The following is a 21,120-nucleotide window of genomic DNA, read 5'->3' as shown; positions in this document are numbered from 1 at the left end:
TGGAGGCAGGATCAGCACCAGTTCAAGGTCACCCTCAGCTACTTAGAGAGTTCAAGGATTGCCTGAACTACAAAGACTGTGGGGGTGGGGAAGGAGGAGGAGGAGAGAGAAACACCCCCTTTTCTCATGGCGAGGGAGTGGGAATGTACGTGCACACACTATATGAAGACCCAAAGTCTAATATTGGGGATCGTCCTCACCACGCTTCCACCTCCTTCCCCGCGGCAAGGGTCTTTCCATCAAACTCAGGGCCTGCTTGTATGGCTGGTCTTGTTAGCCAGCTTGCTCTGGGGAACCCAACCAACCCGACCCTGGGGTGGGATCTGTGGATCCAAACCCAGTCCTTACGCTTGTATGACAAGCCCCCAGCCCCCTAACCCCTTCTGGGTGAGAAGACCCTGCAAATGCCAACAGTGAATCTGAGCAACCCGCTCTGCTTCAAGAAGACTTTGGGGGTGCATAAAAGCTTGTGCTGGGGGAAGAGGGTCGTAGAGGTGGCTGCTGCATGGAGAAAGCTAGAACTCACTTCTCTAGTGTTTTCTAAGAGCTACCATACCATCAGGAGGCCCCTCCCATCGGGATCAGGGCCTGCCTGGAAGGGAAACACCAGCAAGCACTTGCTGGGGGCCCTGCTGAGTACCTGGCTTTAGGCTAGGCACTGTGGGTCCACAAAGCCTGCAAACATGTCCCATTTGATTCTGCAAAGCCACCGACAACAAGAGAGACATTTCACAGGGTGTCATACAATGGGCCTGAACCAAACAGTACTCTTGTAATTGGTTTTGTACAGAGCAGCAAGGCAGTGAAGCAAAACCAGACCTTGTTTAAGTCAAGTTTCGAATCCAGACTGCCTCCTGCTGGCTAGGGAACCCTAAGCTAATCACTCCACCCTCGCTGAGACTCAGTTGCTTTCTCTGTAAAATGAGTTGGTGGACATCCCTGCCTTGTGCATTTTATGACAGGAGTGAAGGGTGGACAGACCAGGACTTTGCGTGGAGCTGGAATTGTGGTCATGGACCATCTGCATCTCATTTGTTACCATGAAGGATGCCCAGCACCTGGAGATTGTATGACAGCCAAGAATAAGCATGGGTCTTAGAAACAGAATTCTTTGGTGTTTATACCCCAGGGCCTCTGCATGCCTCACTCCTAATCCATACCCCAAACCATCGGCTAGGAAAAAAAAAAACGGGACCCCCTCCCCTCAAGACTCGCTCGGGACATCTCAGGACACCCAGGCTCCCATCCAGGGGCTGCACAGCCCAGCCAAGGCCATGCCCCCAGCTCATCATTAAGATGCTGTGGGTGTGGGGTGAGACTACCCAGCACTGCTTCCGGGCCTTGCTCTGAAAAGCCCTGATAACAAGTGCACATTGACAGCAAGGGTTCCCCAGGCGAGCACGCTGTCCCCGGCTCGCATCTGAGCCCTCGCCCAAGACATTTTCTCGCTTCAGCAGTTTGGCTTGTCATACAAAAGGGGCTCTGATTCCTCCTGATGGCTGACTCCTCTTGCATGAAAAATGGCTTTTGTTGTCTTTGAGTCCAAGGAGCCCCAGGATTCCTGAACGTGAGTCCAGGCCAGATGCCCGGTGGCTGAGAGGTCCCACTGGCCTAGCGATTTAGAGGGGCTCTCTTCTTTCACCCTGGTGATCACTTACATCCTGTAGTCTAAGGCCCTGAGGCTGTTGCCCTCTGACCTCTGAGCTTGTCTCCTCTTCTCATGCTAGTTCCTTTTTCCATGAGTGACAGCTTTGATGTGTCCCAAAGGTTCCTTTCTGGGTGGCCACTGTGCCAACATAGCCATCATCCCCACCATTTACATACCTGCCTGCCCTTGGCCTCTTTTGTGTGTGCCCTCCACTGTGTGCTTGCGTGCGTGCGTGCGTGCGTGCGTGCATGTGTGTGTGTGTGTGTAGACTATCGTGCAATGTCAGGTACCTCTCTTGGTATCAATCCACCTTGTTTTTTGAGACAGAGTCTCTCACTGAACTTAGAGCTTACCAATTTAGCAAAACTAGTTAGCCAGAGACCCCCAAGTGTCTGCCTGTCTTTTCCTCCCCAGCCCTGAGATGCCAGGTTCATGGCACCTCTCCAGGCTTCTGTGTGGGTGCTAGGGATCAGGCTTGGGTCCTGGGGCTTGCATGGCAAGTTCTCTGCCCACTGAGCCACCTCCCCAGCTCAGGTCCTCCTTTCGTAAATGTCAGGCTCTCTCCCTCTTTCCTGTCTCTCTTCCCTCTTTCTTTTCCTGTTTATTTCTAATCATTTCTCCTCTTTCCTTTCTGGCCCGCCATATTTAAATCATGCAAGCGAGAGACAGCCTTTTTAAAGTTCTTGAAGCATTTCCTAGATTAAAAAAAAAAGTATTATTTTAACTCTGCCGTGATTAGGAAGTTCTTAAACACAGAGAGAATTCCACTGAATAGCAAGTTGAGTGTGGGAAAACCCCACAGTTGTGGGGCCTTCAGAGCTCATCGAGTGCAAAGTAGATTGGACTGTGGCGATGGCTGCTTTATTAGGCTGGGGAAAATATTGGAAAGAGATTCACCAAAATGTTAATGCAGTAGTCACGGCAACAGGAGTGATTTATCTTATCTCCTATGGTTTCCAAATTTTCTGTTATGTTGCGGGGGGTGGGGGAGAGGTGGGGGGGTATAAACCTCAGGCTTAAATGAAAGGAAACCATTGGGCCCGGCTGTAGACATATGAGTGAGTGTGTACATGCCTTCCCCACTGACGGTGTTTCACCTCTTTATTCTTAAATGCATCTGGGCACCACGCCCGTGGCTTCTCCAGGGTTTCACGACTGGCCACCCCTGACTTATAACCAAATTTATTCCTGAATCAAAGTTTCCAAGAGCCATCCACAGCTGAATCTTTTATTTCCTGGATGTTGCCGTTAATTCCCTGGGTTTTCATCCTGGACACCTAGCTCTGTCAATAAAAAGTGCCCAGAGTAGCTGAGGAGAAAATGAAATGCGGGCTCTTTGGGACTTCCTTCACGTATGTAAAGCCGGGTGCCTCATAGAGGGTCCCAAGGCCCCTGAGACTTCCGGGGGGAGGGGGTGGCCAGAGGGACCAAGTTCCTTAAAAACAAGACTCTAGTGACATTGAGACATAAGCACCCTCGATATGTTGCTTCCCCTCCAGCCCCCGAATTCTCCTGTGAAAAACTTAACCAATGTTTCATTGCAGCAAAAATCCCCACACTCAGTCAGTAAAGGACTCTCTCTCGAAAAGGAAGAAGAAGTCAGGGAGGGAGGGAGGAAAGGAAGGAGGGAGTGAGGAAAGAAGGAAGGAAGGGAGGGAGGGAGGAAATTTCCATTGCCAATCCCATTTGTGTTAAGTTTGGACAAATCTGCATAGAGAGTTCACGGGAGGAAAAGCAGCTTGCACGGGGCCTCTTCATGCTGGTGACGTGACTTCTTTCTCGTGGTGTCACAGTCACGTGACCCTTTAAAAGCCACTTAATGCAGAAGTATCAGCTCCCTGTCCGTCCTGGTGACCAGGCCACCATGCTGCTTCCTGTTAGCTGGGGCCTCGGGTAGGACAGAGGTGTGGCTGGACACAGGTCCTCAGTTCTCATTGCCAGCGCTTGACCTGGAAAGATTCCTCTGATCAAGATTGCCGTCCCTCCGGTGGTGACGTCACTCCTTTCTTCGGTCTTTCCTGGAACCTGAAAACAAAGCCCTCGACTCCGGCCCTTCAAGGCTCTTCAGATTCTTGGAAGTGGTTATTTCTCTTGAGTCCGCCTCTCTCTGGGGGAGGAGAAAGGAAATTTACCTTTATATAGTGGTGGTTGCAATATAGATTATATGTCGTCTTTGTGTTATAGGTTATATATGGCTACATTGCATATGTTATATATGGGATTGCATTGTGCGTGTTTGTGCGTGTGATTATTTGCCCATTTCTGGCTTAAAATCAACACAAATCATTGTAAAACGTCGTCTGGTGCCAAGGTCTGGTGAGATGCTGGGTCCAGACCCCTTCAGGAGACCCTCTCCCCTTTTAGAAGTGAACCCAAGCAGGAAGAAGCCCCGGTTAGCCCATTCCAGTCGGGATGGCGTGTGCCTTCTGCTCCACCATGGCGGCTTACCCCCCCCCCCGCTGATCACCTTTCTCTTTCGCATAATTACAAATCCTTTAACAGCTATCAAGTGTTCTCTGCAGACCAAGCACAATGCCTATTATCTCCCTTTCCGTGCGTTTCCCTTATGTTATTCCGTTTTCTCCTCCTAACAGCTAGGATGTAACTGTGTTTAATTAATTATTGAATTAACTACCAAGTAATCAGGTAGCTTGTGGGCAGAAGGAGAGCTAGCAGCTGCAATGGTCCTTACTGTGTGCCAGCAGCTACCCTGAGTGGCTTACACACTTTAGTATCCATTATTCACCTGGTTGATCCTCGGCTTCCCTCCGAGGCAGGCACTGCCTGCTCCCCATCGATGGGGAAACTGAGGAACAGGGGAGTCAAGTCACTTGCCTGAGGCCCCAGAGCCAGCGGGGAGTGAACTCGGGCCCGTGCCTCTAGCTTTCCTTTTGGCCTGAGCTGTACCCCTCCCACTGGATGACAGAGTTGGCGACGACCTTCGGAAACCGAGCACAGGCGTTCCGCAGTAAGCCCCGTCTTGGCAATGCACCACGCGTGCCGTATCCCCGTGACTGCCTGGGACACAGTGGGTGTTGACACCCAGGTCTCTGTCTCCACAGCCTGGTCTGAACTCTTTCTCTGCTAAAAGCTGTCATGTGCCTGGTAAAGAAGAGGAGGGATTGTGCTGTCGCTGAAATACCCCAAAGGACCTACAGCGACCCTAGGAGATTGGGGGTCGCAACACATGCCGTCAAGGGCACGGGAGACGCTGAGTGTAACTAGAGAATAGGACCCGCCCTGCAGGGGCGTTTCAGCGTTTGCTACGTGATGGCTGTGGGTCAGGCTTCACAGAGGAGGCAGGTAGAGCTCTGTGACCACACCTCTGCGTGCGGCTGCATCCACACCTGCCTCAGCAGCACACACAGGATGGAAGCTGCTGTGAGCCTGGGGGAGACTCTGAGGATGGGGTGCTCTCAGTGATACAGGGAGGGCTCTGCTGAGACACCTCTGAGAAAACATTCACCACACACATCAAACCCCCAGGAAAGGTTCCACAGGGGCTGCCACCCACAGCCACACTTCCATGCCTGGATTCCAGCACTGCCATTCACCTACTGACTGGCACAAAACAGGTGGAAAATGGTGTGCCCGTGCTGCAGGCTCCCATTCAGATCAAGTTCAAAGGCAGACAAGACTGTCGAAGACGATAGTAGCAAAATGACTTCTTTGGGGGCCATTGACGGGGAGAGGTACAGGCAGTCTGCCGAGCTGTGAGCGTGGTCTGTCTCCACCAGCATGGGAGTTACACGGGTGTAGACACATGCCCATCTAACTCTTCTCTCAGGACTGTGCTCTCTGTGTTAGCTTTGATAAAAGTTACCCACACACACAAAAGAAATTCAGTCTGGGATGGCAAAGGCCCCCAGGTGGCCTGCCCAGGCTCAGGTGCTTGTTCCCAGCAGTTCCTAGTTTGGGGCTTCTGGTTGTTGTTGCTTGAACCTGTGGAGGTGTACGTAGCTAGCCCTGTGCTAAGTTCTGGGGACATGAGGACTCCGTTCGTTCGTTCGTTCGTTCATTCATTCATTCAGCTGCCTTGTGTGAATACTGGAACCTGGGAGAAAAGTGTCTTTATCAGCAAGTTCTGGGATGTAACATTCTTTAGAACGACATAGCCACCCACAGGGTCATTCCTTAGGTTCTGTAGCTTCTTGGAATTCTTACAAACCCCATGGAAGGTGGGGTCTACCAACGTCAGAAGGTAACAGGGCAGGAAGAGAATTGGGCTTGAACTCGCCCAGGTATGTCCTAACCTGAGTTCCAATAGGATCCTTCCAGCCACCGTAGCATGCTTTGCAGGAGGTCTACCCTTGGGTGGTTCCTACATGAGAGAGGAGCCACCAGAATCCTCGGTGAGGAGAAATTCCTTAGGACCTCTCAAGTCTAGAATGACTTGGCTTCTGTCCCCCTGGGAGAAATCAGGAAAGGCATCATGGAGGAGGTGGTATGGCCTCTATGCTTTGCAGAGTGTGCAAGAGTCCCTCTGGCAGGAGGAATGATCACGAAGAGATGCCTGTCTTCATTCATTCATTTGTACTCCTTGTTCATTCTACTGACGCTAAGTGAAGTTTCCAGTAGCACAGACAATGCTGGCCTATTCCTCAAAGAGTGTGAGCATCCACTGTGGAGGGAGGGAAAGCCATCCCCATCACGATTTCACACACACACACACACACACACACACACACACACACACACACACACACAGAGCTTCAGCAGCAAGAAAGGGAGAAGGAGGCTCTCTGAGGAATGGTGGGGTTGTGGAAGTTTTTGTAGATGGTACCCGTGTGAGCCAGGTTGGGAAGTTAATTGTCCTGAATTGGTCAGAACAACAGGGAAACGGGGGTTCAGAGCAGAAGGTGCGTGGGGAAGCATGGAGGATGCTCTAGGCATCCATGGCCATTCAGCAACAACTACAGTCATGGGCATGGGGAGAGTCATGGGAAGGTGTGATCACAAGCCACGGATTGCCTAAGGAATGTGGCAATGTCCGAGCTGACAGCACAAGCAGCAGAGGTGAAGGAGTTGGGCTGGGAAGAGGGAGAAGCCGAAGCTAACAGCCCTGTCCCCCTGTCCTGTACCAAGCCTGTGTCTGCCCTCCTGGCCGAGAAGTACTGGGTGAAACCGTGCTCCTGCCTCTGTGCAGTGCAGAATGGGATGGAAGGGGCAAAGCCCAGGGCAGGGCACCTTTAGGAATGCATGAGGAGAATCCAGAGTAGGTGCAAGGGCTCTGAGTTGGGACAGGGGGATGAGGGAGAAAGCGTGGCATTCCATCTGTTTTTCATCCAGGAAATAGACTAGATACAGGAATGTGACTGAGTGGATGGTTGATGTATCATAGTGTAGGCATGTTCAAGGTAAGCAGGTTTGACTGCCCTGGTCTAGTAGGACCAGACTGTACAGGGCTGTCATGCCTTAACTAATCTCTGAGCTGCTTAACTCTCCTCGTTTCACAGGTAGGGAAACTGAAACACCATGAGTGTCAGGAACTCTCTCAAGTGACAAGGCTAAGGCTGGGATTTGAACCTAGGGAGTCTGGTCCCAGAACCATGTCCCTCACCACTATCTAGGGAAGCCGTTACCCTCCAGATTCAGACTGAGAGCGAGGGATGGCTCTGGTGTGGTGATAGGAAATACACAGTTCTTCAGGAAGGCATGGGGCAGGTGGCACTGCCCTGGAGGAGCCCACTCAGGAGGCTCGCCTGTTCTGCTTCCAGGTGGGACTTGGCAAACTGGTGCTCCTCCCCTTCCTGCTCTGTGCTCCTCCCCACCCTGCTAGGTGCTCCTCCACATCCTGCTCATGCTTCTTTGAAGCCGTGGGGCAGCTTTCCTTAGAAAATTAACCCAGGAACTAACGTTGTCCCACCCTGCATACCCACATGTCTAACCCACCTCACCTGCTACATTTCACCTGCCCCTTGCCTGGATCATTCATTTATTCCTGTGGCCCATCCACTGTTCTCTAGTAGTTGGTAAGGAAGATGAGACATCAGGGGCCATCAGAATGTTCCAGAAATCCGTTGGCAGAGGTATCCCATATCATATCATCTGAAAGGGGCAGGAGAGGCAGGTGAGAAGGGGGCTTTTTAGTCACATCATCTGTAGCATGGGGGCCAGTTGTAGACTGTATTGTGCCCCTCCCAAAGACATATTAGAGTCTTAACTTCCAGTACCTGAGAGGGACTTGAGAGTCAAATGTAATCAAGTTAAGCTGAGGTCATGCTCTGTTAAGGTGGCCTGAATCAATAGCCTGGGCACAGGAGGCATGGGGAGAGGAGAGAAGATAGAGACAGAGAGCCTGGCCCTGTCCACACCTCAAGCTTCCCAAGTCCAAGAGAGAATGAAGTCAGAGTCTGAAGCCACCCACCCAACGTGGTACCCAGTAATAGCAACCCCAGGAGGTGAGTCTGCGATGGATTGGGACTCACTTCGGACTGCCAAAATCAGTGGGCTCTGAAACTTCTTGTGCATCACTCTCTGAGAGGCTAAAGGACACACAATTTTGCTAGCCACTGTGTGTTGGTAGCTCACCGTGGAAGGGATGGGGGATAGTTCAGTCAATGAAAGTACTTGCCTCGTATGCTCAAGGACCTGAGGTCAATCCCCAGAACCCATCTTCAACAAGAGAAAAAAATCCAGGCATAGTGACTCATGCTCATAGTTTCAGGAGTGGCAACATGGAGACATATGGGTCCCTGGAGTTCACGAGCTAGTCCACTTGGGAAATTGTAAGCCAGTAAGAGACCCTGTCTCGAAAACTAAATACGTGTACAGCAACTCAAGAAGCATACTTTCTCTGGCCTGTATATATGAGTGTACACGTATACACATGAGCATGGACACATGCATGCACACACATAGTCACTTTGGAGTCTAAGAATGCACACACTTCGTGAACACATATACACACACAGTTCACTGTGGAGCCTAAGAATGCACACACATCATGGACACATACACACACACACATACAGTTCACTATGGAGTCTAAGAATGCACACATATCATGGACACATACACGCACACACACACACAGTTCACTGTGGAGTCTAAGAATGCACACACATCATGAACACATGCACACACACACACATACAGTTCACTGTGGAGTCTAAGAATGCACACACTTCGTGAACACACACACACACAGTTCACTGTGGAGCCTAAGAATGCACACACATCGTGGACACATACACACAGTTCACGTTTAGAGTCTAAGAATGCACACACATCATGAACACATGCACATACACAGTTCACTGTGGAGTCTAAGAATGCACACACATGACCTATTCATTGCTCCCTTCAACCAACCTGGTGATGTAAGTCTTGACCATAGGCTCATTTCAGTTGTAGAAACTTGAGTCTTAGATGAAACAATTCCCCAAAGGTGATGTGAATTTCTTCCTGGGGCCACAACTCTTTTCAAGGCTGGACTGGGTTCCTAAAGACAAAATGGACTTTTTCTGTGAAACATATATCCATTTAAAAAAAAAAAGACTTCCTAACACACCACCAAAATCTCGATGGCTTCAAAGAGTATAGATACTATTCCTCAGTTTCTATGGCTTGGGAAACGGGACATGTCCATAGGCCCTCTGCTCGAGTATCCCAAAGATATAGCTGGGATATGCTCCTCCTGGAGTGTGGTGTCCTCTATCTATAAGCTTGCTGGTTCCTTACAGAAAACAGCCAGTTGTGGTTGTTGATTGGAGGCCTACTGACCTGCTAGCCATGAGCCAGGGGCCTTGAATCCACCCATGGTGGCTTGCCCCGTGGTGACCCCATTGCCGGTTTCCAAGCAAGGCCCTTTGCTGTCTTCCTGGCTGGCACCTGAGGGGACACACCTCCCTGGCTCCTTTCTCTCCAGCCTGACAGGAAATCTATATTACATAATCCCATTGGCATATTCCTAGGTTCCACCCACCCTCCAGGAGATATCTTGGAGCCACCTTGGGATTTGCCTGCCGCAGATGGAGGGGCTTCATTACAAAGGGTGACCCCCAGGCAGGTGAACTTGACTATGAAGTCTGCCTTTGTTCCTGATTAGGAGCGTGATCTCAGGGAATTTGCTTCTGCTCTCTTTAAATCTGAGTAGCCCTATTTATAAAAGGAAGATGATAATACCAGATTTAAAGGGCTATTGTGAGGATTAGATCAGCTCAGCCTCAAACCCAGGCAGTTGCTGGATGCTCAGTAAATGACAGCTTCCTTCCCTCTCCCCTGTGCAAACAGATCTCACAAAACATTGGCTTGAAGACCTGAAGCCTGGAGCCTAGAGTCTTGTGGGACTCCAGCCTAGTCTTGGGTGGGATTCACTTAAAAAAAATCATATAATTTTCAACACCCTTCTGTTTCTTCCAATGGTGGGAACGAGAGTGTCTCTGCCTGGAGAAAGGAAAAGAATTGAGATCTTCAGTCTAGAAGCACTTGTTCTGCTATGATGGGCTGCCGTTCCCCTTCTCAGAATCCAGAGCCCAGAAGAGGTGACCCTCTATCCTGGCCACCTCCTGGTGCTGAATCACAAGGGGACATGGGGTATCTGCTGGTGACAGGCACCTTTGCTCCTGTGTGTTGGTCCACTGTATTGGCTCAGACCCTTAGAAGAAGCTTCTGTTAGACTGTCAGTATCCCCTGGCCACATGGGTGAGGACACCAACCTACGAGGGTACCCCCATCATGATGGAACCCATCCAGAAAGGAAAATATTTCCCCCTCTCGTCCCCCAGATATGAGCTCGGGATACGACCTGATAACTGCAGACTACACACTTAAGATTTGCGCTTGTAAATCAGAGTCCTCTCTAGCGGATGCCAGAAACTGTAAATCTCAGGGCATGATGTCCAAGTGTGCAGGACACAGGAAGCAAAGGATCTGAAGGCTGGGTGTGCTTTCCCGATTCAAAGTGGAATCACGGTTTGAACTTCCTCTGTCTGCTCTACTTTTTCAGCCTTACTGTCATCTGGTCTGCTGGAGTGAACTTGTTCAGGAAAGCCACTGGCCACCCGCTCCATGCATCCACCAAGCCTTAGCCATCCCTAGCTATGGTGACACTTCCTCAATCTGCTCTCAGAATTCCAAGTCTGGGTCTAGATTTGAGCACAGCGTATCTGCCATGTTCCTGGAGGATATCTGTTGAATGTTCCTGGAGGGCAGGGACAGTGGCCTCCACTCATGATTTCAGAGCGTCTAAGTCAGTGGTCTGTCTAAGTGAATGTTTGCTGGATGAATGGATGTGCCGAATGAATCTAGAAAGGAAGTAAGAGAAGGGGACCTAATTGTTCTCCATTGTTTATAGACTCCTGTTACCCGTAGGGCTGGTTCCAGACCCCTTTGGACACCCAAGGATATTCAAACCCTTTGTATAAAATGGTGATATTTGCATATAACCTTTGAATATCCTCATGAGTACTTCAAATTGTCTCTAGATGACTTATAGTACCCAAAACAATATAAATGCCAATATAAGTCACTGTCATGCTGTAATGTTTAGGGAGTAATAAGGAAACTGTACACACACACACACAACACACACACGCACGCGCGTGTGCACACACACACACACGTATGTATATATACTAGTATTTTTTCAGTGGTTAATCCACATAAGAATCTTCAGATACAATGGGCCATCTGTACCTGTCTCCTGGAACCCCACATTGGGCCAGTCAAAGAGACTGTATGTGAAGCTGTAAAATTTGAGGCAAACAGTCTTTGGCTGGCAAGCTCCCATCCACCATCCATCTATCTGTCTGTCATTTTTTTAGTCTAACCCTGGGTGCTCCCAGGTACTTAGCCTGTGGCAATAAGAACCGTTTCCAGGGTGCTAAAGAGGTGACTTAGGGCTTCAGACCAATGAACTGCTCTTGCAGAGGTTCCGAGTTCAGTACCCAACACCCTTATTAGGTGGCTCATAACCACCTATAACTCCAGCTCCAGGGGAATATGATGCCTCAGACCACAGAGGACATCTGTACCCAAATTCACACACATACGCACACAATTAAGATTAAAAATAAACCTAAAAATTTTTCCCAATAGCATTAAAAGTACTCCACTACCCACCACGACTCCATTTCTCAGACAGAGAAAGTTATGTTTACGTAGCTTGAATCAGTCCTGCTTGGGTTGGATTGAGCAGTGAGGGAGGCGGGCATAGTATCAGGTAGGAACCTGTGAGCCCTAAAGTTCCCCAGACCCTGATTCAGAGCCCACCCATCTGGTGAGGAGCTTCCTGAGCTGTACAGTTATGTTCACAGTGCTTCTGCATGCGGTATCATCAGTCATGTGGCTGCGGAGCCCGGCCAGGTTGGCTCAAACCGCTGCTGAGGCAGCTGCACTCCACCACGGCCTAATCCAGCTCAGCATTTATTGGGTGTTCTCTTTCTCATAAGAGAACCTGCCCAGTTACACAAACATCAGGGCCCGCAAAGTCTACATCTACCCTTGGCTAGACTATAGATAAACAAGAAGGTCTTCCCATGAGAGTGAGGTTGCTCTGTGGGACCCTTTGGGAAAGGAGGTTTGGAGGTCCCCTGTGGAAATGCCCGCCTCTGGGTGTTGCTGTCCTCCCTCTTTGAATCTCCCGGTGAGGACGGGGACATGAGGTATCCAGGACTTAAGCATAGTGGGTTGAGACTCCTCCTGGATGGACCTGGCTTTAATTCCGAAGGCTATGTCTGCTCCTCCGACAAGGGTCGTCATGCGTGTGTCTCCTCACCTTTGTCTGGTCTCCCTCTCCCCAGACTATCAGAAGACATGTCCCTCCGTCCGCCCTTCGCAACGCCAGCTGTCACAAGCCCTGCCAGCAAACAGAAACCTTCAACCCTTGATGTTCTGAGGTCCTGCCTCATCCCTGTCCCCAACAGTCGAATGTCAGTAGCCAGCCCTGCTCACTTGCCCAGGGAGACACTGGCTGTAATGGCCCTCAGAGTTCACACCGGGTAGGGTACTCCCAGAGTGCCTGGGACCCAGGCTGCTTTACTCTCAGGTCCCCAGCAGGGGCCTTGGGGCTCAGTGCAGAGTTCGGCATTTGCTGAGAGCTTTTTCATCATTTATGAATGAGTCCTGGCAGCAGCCATGCGAATTAGGGCCCAGCTGGAGGCCTGGCCTCTGAGAGGCTGGGCGGGCAAGACCCGGCTTCCAGGCTCTTCCTCTTCAGCCCTGCCAGCATCGTTCCTGCTGCTGCAGCTGCTGCTGTGGGCTGTACCTCCTAAGCACCGTACCTTCCCAAAGCCAGCATCACACATGTAGAGGTAAAAGGCAGCTCACTGCCCGTAGCCATTCATCTGCCTAAGGCCCCATTGCTCTGTCTCAGAGCCCACTGTGCACCCCTCACCCCTGCCAGACAGAGTCCACTGGGCACCCCTCACCCCTGCCCCTCAGGGACAAAAGTGATGGGGCTCCAGGTGACCAAGTGCTTGCTCCTCCTTAGTCCGGAAACCCAGCAGGCACATTAGGGCTATGGTTCAGGACCCCCCAAGCTTTCCCTAACTCTCTAACCTCAACCCTTGAGGCGATCCTGTGGTTATCCCGGCTGCTTGAAACAGGGAGGTGAAGCGTGGGGTGGGGCAGGAGGTTTTCGTCAACAGCCTTAGCCAGACTGTGAATTGGTCTCCAGGTGGCCCTATTCTGACCATCAATGACCACGACCTGGGTGACATGTGAGAAGCAGCATGAACTTGGAGCCAAGTATAAGCAGTTTGAAAACCAGATCCCCGTACCTGCTCATTCTGGAGCCTCAGTTGCCTCTCTGTGAAATGGGACAGTAGTGCCCATCTCCTGAACTTCTGGGATCCCTTTGGTACAAAGTTGGCAACTTTAGGGGAGGGGTGTTTGGGGAGATGGCTCATTGGCTAAAGTCTCTAATTTCAGCTTCTAAAGGCTGAGACTCCATGAGTCTCTGGAGCTGGCAAGCTAGCCCCATTGGTGAGCTCTGGGTTTGATTGAGAGACCCTGCTTCAGTGAATCAGATGAAAGAACAATTGAGAAAGAGTTGATATCAACCTCTGGTGCCCACACACATGTACCCACATGTACCTATACCCGTGTGAACATGCATACACACCACACACACAGACACCTCAAGAGAAGAGGGGCAGGGAAAGACCAGTGTCTCCGTGGTACTTCTGTGGAGGCTGGTGGTGGGAAGAGGAGAGGGGGACAGGCTTCCAGGGCAAGAGTAAGGTGGGGAAGGCAGGAGCTGGCACCTGGATCCTTCCAGAAGTCCACAGCTGTAGACTGTCAGCAGACAGAGTCGTCCTGCAGAGGACATTAAGCTCCATCTAGCATCTTTATTTTTCTTTAACAAATGTCCTCCAGGGCCAGTTTCAAATCAAGTTTAATCTGGCGTCTGAAGCTCTGAAGCCTATAACCCAGAGTCGCTGGGTGTAAAATATTCAGACCTCAGTGGACTCGGTGCTGGCTCCCGGCCACAGCACTCAGGCCGCCAACCTGCTTTACACACCTCTGCAAACTGCACTTCTGCAGCTGCTGTCTGCATCGCTGCCTTCTGTCTGAACCGAAGATGCGTGGTCCGTGTGGCTGGACCCCGGTTTCAAGCCAGAGAAAAAAATGACCTCATGAATAATGAAAGCCTTGAGGTCACAAGGTGGCTTTGCGCCATGCCTGAGGAGTCTGGGTTTTGAGCTCCAGCCAAGCAGAGGAAGGCCTGAAAAAGGCAGGTGGAACCTGGCAGGGGTTGGGTCTTAGGATCCCCCTGCAGCTTGCCACCCTCTGGGAGTGACCTGTGTTACCCCAGAAACAACTGGATTCTAGGGCTTGAGAACAAGATGTGTTGAGAATAGGATTCAGACAGGCCTCTGGGTCTTCTGGGTTTTGTTCTTGGAGCTATCCATCCATCCTGCTTACTGGTGGTTATTTCATTTTGACATTAAGATCGGTTAGAAATGAAGGCTGGTGACATAGCTCAAACAATGGAATGCTTAGTGTACAAGAATAAGGACCTGAGTTCAAGGCCCAAACACATAAAAAAAATACAGGCATGGTGGATTGCACTTGTAATTCCAGAGCTGGGAGGCAGAGACAGGCATCTGTGTCCCCAGAGCTCAGTGGCCCATTAACTTAGCCATATCAATGAGCCCAAAGGCCCAATGAGAGTCACTGCTTTACAAAAACAAGGGGAACGGTTTTTAAGGAACGAAACCCGAGGTTGACCTCTGACCTTCACATGCACGTGGACACATGTGCACTCATACACATGCACACACATGAATTAGTTAAAATTGTACTCATCTGACATCTGATCCCTTTGAATCCCACACTGTGGTACTTGGGGGTTACAGTCCATAGATTCATCTCCAGAACATTTGTATTTATCATGTTACATCAACTTGGGCTTCCAGCACTGATTAGTGGACTCCAAACAGCCAATGACAGGTGACTCAGTCCACAGCATCTTTTTGTCGGAGACAATGATATCCTATCTATGGCTCTCCCTGTCCAGGTTGGGCATTCCGGGGTCCTGGGGTATTTTGCTTTCTGCAGGGCAAAAGGGAGAAGAGTGTTGACTGAGCGTTTCTTTCTGCCTTCTGCACATGAGCACAGAACCAGGGGCTCAGAAGAGAGCAGTGCTCCCTGCATTCCCAGCCTCACAGGTCCTTTGTTTTTACCAACATGAGTCAAGCAGACGCTCAAAGACAAATTATGTCAGACCAAGGTCTCCGGCTTAGGGATTGAAACACAGTTTAAAGATAGGTGATGCAAGAGGCTACAATGGTAGAGAATTGTATAGGGGATGGATTCCCCCCCACCCCAACCATGGATAGCAAAGTCCAGGAGGCTCAAGTCCCTCATGCTAAGTGGCTACGTAATCGCACATCACTTGCACAAAGCCTTCTCTGTGTGCTGAGTCATCTCCAGCGTCTGAGTCCTAGAACAGTATATATACATTGTTTTATTCAGGCAATGATGATGGAAGTCCGTATGTGTTCGGTACAGATGCACCTCTTCCCTGAGTATTTTTGACCCGCAATTAAATGACTCTGTTGATGCAGAACTTGTAGTTACAGAGGGATGGTTATAAGGAAAACAGAGAAGTAGCAGAAGCCTGGAGGCTTCTTGGAAGGTGTGGCACCTGCCCTGATGGCCTTCGAAAGCTTGCAAGGAGATGTGGCGGGGGTCAGGACCAAGGGAGCATGCTCGGGACGGTTTAGTGTGATAAGGGTTGCACCTGGTGCAGTGTGGTTGGAAAGGGGATGCCCACAGCAGGACTGGAGAGCAGGAGAGAGCCTGGCAAACCCAGATCTGCTGCTGCAGGAGGTGGGAAGCCAAGCATAGCATTGAAGTCCTGTGTCATCAAATCACCCTGGCCAGTGATTCTGAGTGAGGACACCAGCTAAAAGTCACACAGATCCAAATAGGGCAGAGGAGGATGGAGACCACGTCAGCATGTAAAACTGACTTTCTGGTGGATCAACAAGGCCGAGGGAAGAAGAGGGAGTCCTCTGGGAAGTAGAGGAAGTATGCCTCCAGAAGACGGCAGTTAGGAGAGGTGTGCATCCGACATCCTAGCCCTTGAGACATGGAGACAGATGAGCAGAGGCTTGTGCTTCGTTTTTGACGATATAGCAAGTCTGAGGCCAGCCTGGATTACATGAAACCCTGACTCAGAAAAACAAAAACAAACAAAAAACAACAGGGCTGGTACGGTGGTTTGCCCCTGGTTACATGAATCCCATCCTTGGGAACTTCGTCATAGTAGGGGGGAGTTCAAGGCCAGCCTGGTCTACAAAGTGAGTTCCAGGACAGCCAGGGAACCGTGTCTCAAATAACAAAAAAAAGGGTAGGAGAGAGCTGACTCTACAGACCTATTCTCTGCCTACCACAAGCACTCTCCAGAATATACACCCCCTCATGTCACTCACACAATGAATAATAAGTATATTTCCCAAGAGACCCAGGGGGAGGGGAGATAATGTGAAACATTCCATCTTCCTTACTGGGCCTTGTCAGCCCTCTAACGTGTGTACATTTGGTCCCAGAGAGGGTAGAACAGTGTGGTCTAGGCACACGGGGGTCTTGAAGATGAGTGGGTTCTAAACACGACTGCATTTACAGAACCTCTGGAGAACTCAGTCTCTCCTTTTGTCACATGAGGATCCCAGCAAGGGTCAAAAGAATTAAGACGGTGCACTCAGAACTGACGTCCCCGTGAGGTGTCAGCTGCTGGTATTGTCATCACTAGTGTCATCAGAGCAATACTTGATGCCCACACCACTCCAGGCTTTGGTTTTATGCCTCTTTCTGAGCTCTGAAGGCTTCGAGGAAAACCTTGGACTAGCGCAAGCCGTTAGGACAGCCAAGGCGCCAAGCTTGCACTGTCCACCTGGATGCCTTCTAGAGACTGAACAAAAAAGCTTTACCTAGGTGGATTAGCTAAGAGCCCTCACCTCCTTCCCTGACTAGTTTCCGCTGTCCCCAGTAAGAGATTAAGAAGCCACCTGGAGAATTTAGATGAAGTTGGTGATGTCCAGATCTCGACCACCTTCCTGATAAGGAGAGGGTGGCTCACATCCCTTCCTCCAGCAAGCTGCCATCGCATGGCTCTCTGCTGAGCAGGCAGCGGCTTCAAATCCACCTCTGTGTGTGGTTTATTTGCCAGCCTTGCTCTTGCTTACTGGTGGGGGCTGAAGTACAGCTCTCATTAACTTTTATCCTCCCCATAAACGGCCTGCTTAACTCACAATGGCAATTGTTCCGCTCTGTTCCCAGGGGTGTCTCAGCAGCCTGGCTCCGGGCCAGCCAATCTTCTCTGCCTCCAGCCCCACCAAATCCTGTAGCTCATAGACCTGCTGTGCCTGTGTGGAGGGAAGGAAGCTGGCTTTTACATTCTCGCTTCCTTTTTCACTTCCGGCAAGCAAAAACCCGGGAGCCTTAGCTCCAAACCTAGAAAACGTGAAGCAGGGGGAGCTGAGGCTGGGGGTAGGGGGTGGGGGTGGGGATGTCTTTGCTGGAGAATATGGAGAAGGGCCACAGTGACAATTGATCTGGAACTGTCAACAGGGAGCCTGGGATGTATTGGCCTTGACAGCAAACTATGGAAGGGCCATTGGAGGTCTTGAGTGTGGGTGCCATCTGGAAGAAGTGGCCCAGGAAAGCTACTATAGCCTTGAGCCAAGTGTGTTTGGAAGTGGTGGAGGGGGCGTGGTTACATGACAGACAGAGCTGGGAAGACACGTTGCTCTGAGGGAATCCCCCTCTCTGCCCCAAATCAGCAGGTGAGCATCCTTGAGAAACTATCCCAGAGTCTGGATTCTGATTGGCCCCTCTGCTTCTCTGGCCCTGGCTCTGGAGGACAAGAAGCAAATCTGATCTCACTGCATTGCTAGTTTAGTACCTGTCCGGGCTCCCAGATTCACAGAGTCCCCCAGGCCACACTGCTTTCGCCTCCCCATACCTTTCTTTGTCAGTAGCCATCTCTTACCCTCTCAGGCGTACCGGCCTCTGGCCCTGACCCTGCCACATGTCCCCTGTGTCTGGAACATCTGCCTAGCCTTTGGCTAGCTAATTCTTCATGAGGCTCCGTTCAGAAGTCAGCTTCTCCCAGTGGCTCCCTGACCAAGTCACCAAGTCACTGCTGAGGTACAGGCAGGGATGGGACAGCTGTGGCGCACACACATGGCCAGACGCCTGGTGTATATCAGGATGCGGGCATGTAGGGTATTGACTTGAATTCAAGACTGAGGCCATGGCTGAAGAGGCACCTGTGCTACAGCGCTGGGGACCCATCCTAAGCAAGATAAGGGGACATTTGTCTCTGCTGCCATAGAGAATGGATCATGTAAGGGCCAGAAATAGTGACTCTCTTCCTGGAAAGCAGCCAATGGACTGACACAGGCAGGACTTCAGGTTCCCAGGAGGCTGGGGCCGAGGACATGGGCATCAGGTGTGACCGATGAGCCCAGAGCTCTGAGGCCTCAGCCAAGCCTGTGAGCTAGTGGCTCTTCACCACAGGGAGTGTTAGCATCAGGGCTGCAGCTGATAACTGTGTTTATTTGGCACTCTGGATCACAGGTGTGGGAGGGAGGGGGGCATTGAACGTCCGGTTTGAATTGGGTTTCTAGCCGGCTGGCATTGCTCCTCCAGCCCCAGGTGTACTCCGTGAGCAGATCTGAGCTCTCACACCCCTGCCTGCCTGGCTACCAGAAGGTGCCGGTGACTTGGCAGGTGTGTGCCCTCACAGACACCCCCTTCCCTCCCCCCACCTCTTTTCTCTCCTGAAGAATTCTGTGCCTCCTTGGGACTCTGCTAACAAATTACTGGCCCTCTCTGAGCCCTGTTGTGTGTGGCAGGCTTACAGGTGCACCTGCTTTTTTTTTGTCATTAAGAATTGAACCCAGGGCTTTGCCCATGCCAGGCAGGCACCTTGCCACTAAGCTATATCCCCAGCTGTGGGAGCCCTTGCTTCTTAAGGCATTTTGAAGGTTTACGTGAGACATTGGAAGGCGCTTAGCTAAGGGCTTTTCAGGGTTTAGTGCTCAACTGCAAGCTGCTCTTGTTAGTCCATTAACAGTGGGGCTGAAGGAAAAGCAGTCATTGTTCAGGGCCTCCTCAGCCAGGCAAGCTGTCGTGGCCATACCAGGGCAGGGAGGGCGCCATGGCAGTCCTGGGGAGGAGGCCGGCAGACTGGGCTCTCTATTAGCACGGCTGCCGTCTGGTCACCTGGTTATAATAGCAGGTGACGGGCTGGATGCACTTCCTGTGTGCCACGGTAGAGCAGCTTGCATCTCCATTAGTAGTCCCTGGATGGAGTGCCGGGGCTGACATGGATTCAGACTAAGTGGATAGCACTGTGACTGGTTAGCAATGTCTACCGTGGGCGTGGTCACTTAACTCGCTGCAGGCCACTGACTCATCATCAGCAAGGACACGTTTGACATTTAGGATTAAGTTGGAGCTTGTTGGAGTGGGAGTCTTAGGAAATGCTTAGCAGTGTCCCTGTCCTTGCCCACCAGCTGTCAGGGACACTGGGGAGGTAGAGTCACGTGGTGGGAGCCCTTATACAGAGCAGGCAGCAGTGGGCGAGCAAAAGAATGCTGAACTTGGGAGTCCGGAGATGAGTGATCTAGGCTTGACTGTCCCACCAGCTAGCCTGTTGCCGCAGAAATGACCTTTCACCCCTCCAGGCCTCAGGTTCCTAATGTTTGAAGTGATCAGGATGAAGCAGCCAGTCCCTTTGGGAAGTTTATATGTCCCTACTATGATTCTCCCTCCCCCACACAGGCTAACTAAAACTCTCAGGTTATTAACTTCCCAGAGATCTGCAGAAGCCATGCTATGGAAAAGTCTGGAATCTGCAGCGAACTGTTTTGCCCCCCTTTGAACACCGTATTTGTTCCTCATTAAAAAAGAAAGAAGGAGGCAAAGAGGAGAAAAAAAAAAAAGCCCAGCCCTCAATACCAAGCTTTCATCCAGGCTGTAGTTACGGAGCAGATACAAGCAGAGAAATCACAGAGAACACCATTCCCCGGTGCTGGGGGAGAAGACAGCCATTGGTTGGGGAATCGCTCTGGCTCTGTTCAATTATGAATCTCGGCAGGAAGCCTGGAAAATCCCGGCAGTTCTGCTACACAGCACTGGCGGAGGTGAGCCTAGAGCTGTGCTGCCCTCCAAGGACTCTGGGAGCCCAGAAGGGATGGAGAAAGCCCGAGGCTCAGGGTCATGAGATGGGCAGTGAGCTGCAGGCCAAGTCACCCCTGAGGCCCCTGCGATGGCTAGTTTTAATTGTCGCCTTGGCACGATCTAGAATCAGCTGGGAAGTCTCAGTGAGGAGTTGTCTAAGTTAGATTGGCCTGGGAAGGGTTTTGTTAATCGGGTTAATTGAAGTGGGAAAACCCACCCTGCATGGGGGAGGTACCATTTTGTGGGCTGGACCCTAGAGCGAATGAGAAGGAGAGGGCCAGCTGCTGAGCACTGGCCAGCAGGCATACATCCATTACAGAGTGCCCCTGACTGTGCGTGTCACGTGACCAGTTCTCCCAAGCTCCTGCTGCTGTGACTTCCTAGCAATGACTGGCTGTAACCGGAATTGTGAGCCATACTGTCTCCCCTAAGTTGCTTTTGCCAGTCCCCATGCAGGGCTATGTTTCCTGAAAAGGCAGCCCCGAGGAAGCAGACTGCCAGGGATTTCACTGTAGGCTGTGAGCAAACAGAAAGGCTTTTTTGTTTTGTTTTGTTTAAACAAATGATAGAAGAGAACCTGCCATTTGTGGGTTCCCTCTCCCTCTTGGTCTTATATCGTCTTGTTTCTTCTATGGAAACTCCATGGGGTTTGTGGGTACCCCCACTTCAGAGATGGTACCCCAGATGCTTGTGGGAAGATGACCGCCTGGGCTGGTTAACTTCCAGGTGACTGAGACCTGAAGAGACTGGGAGGCACATGTCACATGCTTCCCCGTGACGGCGTGCAATATTGAGGTCTTGTGATGCAGTGTCCTTTCTGTCCCCCTGAG

General features: G+C 51.0%; 1 protein-coding gene and 1 long non-coding RNA gene across 2 annotated transcripts in view; one reads left to right on the top strand and one right to left on the bottom strand.

The window, feature by feature from the left end:
• Positions 1-21,120, top strand: part of Cacng4 (calcium voltage-gated channel auxiliary subunit gamma 4) — a 55,695-nt gene that overhangs the window by 10,935 nt on the left and 23,640 nt on the right. The gene's annotated exons all lie outside the window — the stretch shown is intronic.
• On the bottom strand, positions 14,961-17,385 carry LOC121141538. The gene is made up of 2 exons (XR_005878470.1): positions 17,110-17,385; positions 14,961-15,148 (listed from the first exon to the last, which is right to left on the bottom strand). It is a non-coding gene; the product is annotated as an uncharacterized LOC121141538 (long non-coding RNA).

Source organism: Mesocricetus auratus, unplaced genomic scaffold (assembly GCF_017639785.1).
Source record: "Mesocricetus auratus isolate SY011 unplaced genomic scaffold, BCM_Maur_2.0 Super-Scaffold_100007, whole genome shotgun sequence".
In the NCBI taxonomy this organism is placed as follows: domain Eukaryota; kingdom Metazoa; phylum Chordata; class Mammalia; order Rodentia; family Cricetidae; genus Mesocricetus; species Mesocricetus auratus.
Note: the sequence above shows the minus strand (reverse complement) of the source record. Positions and strands in the feature narration are given on the sequence as shown.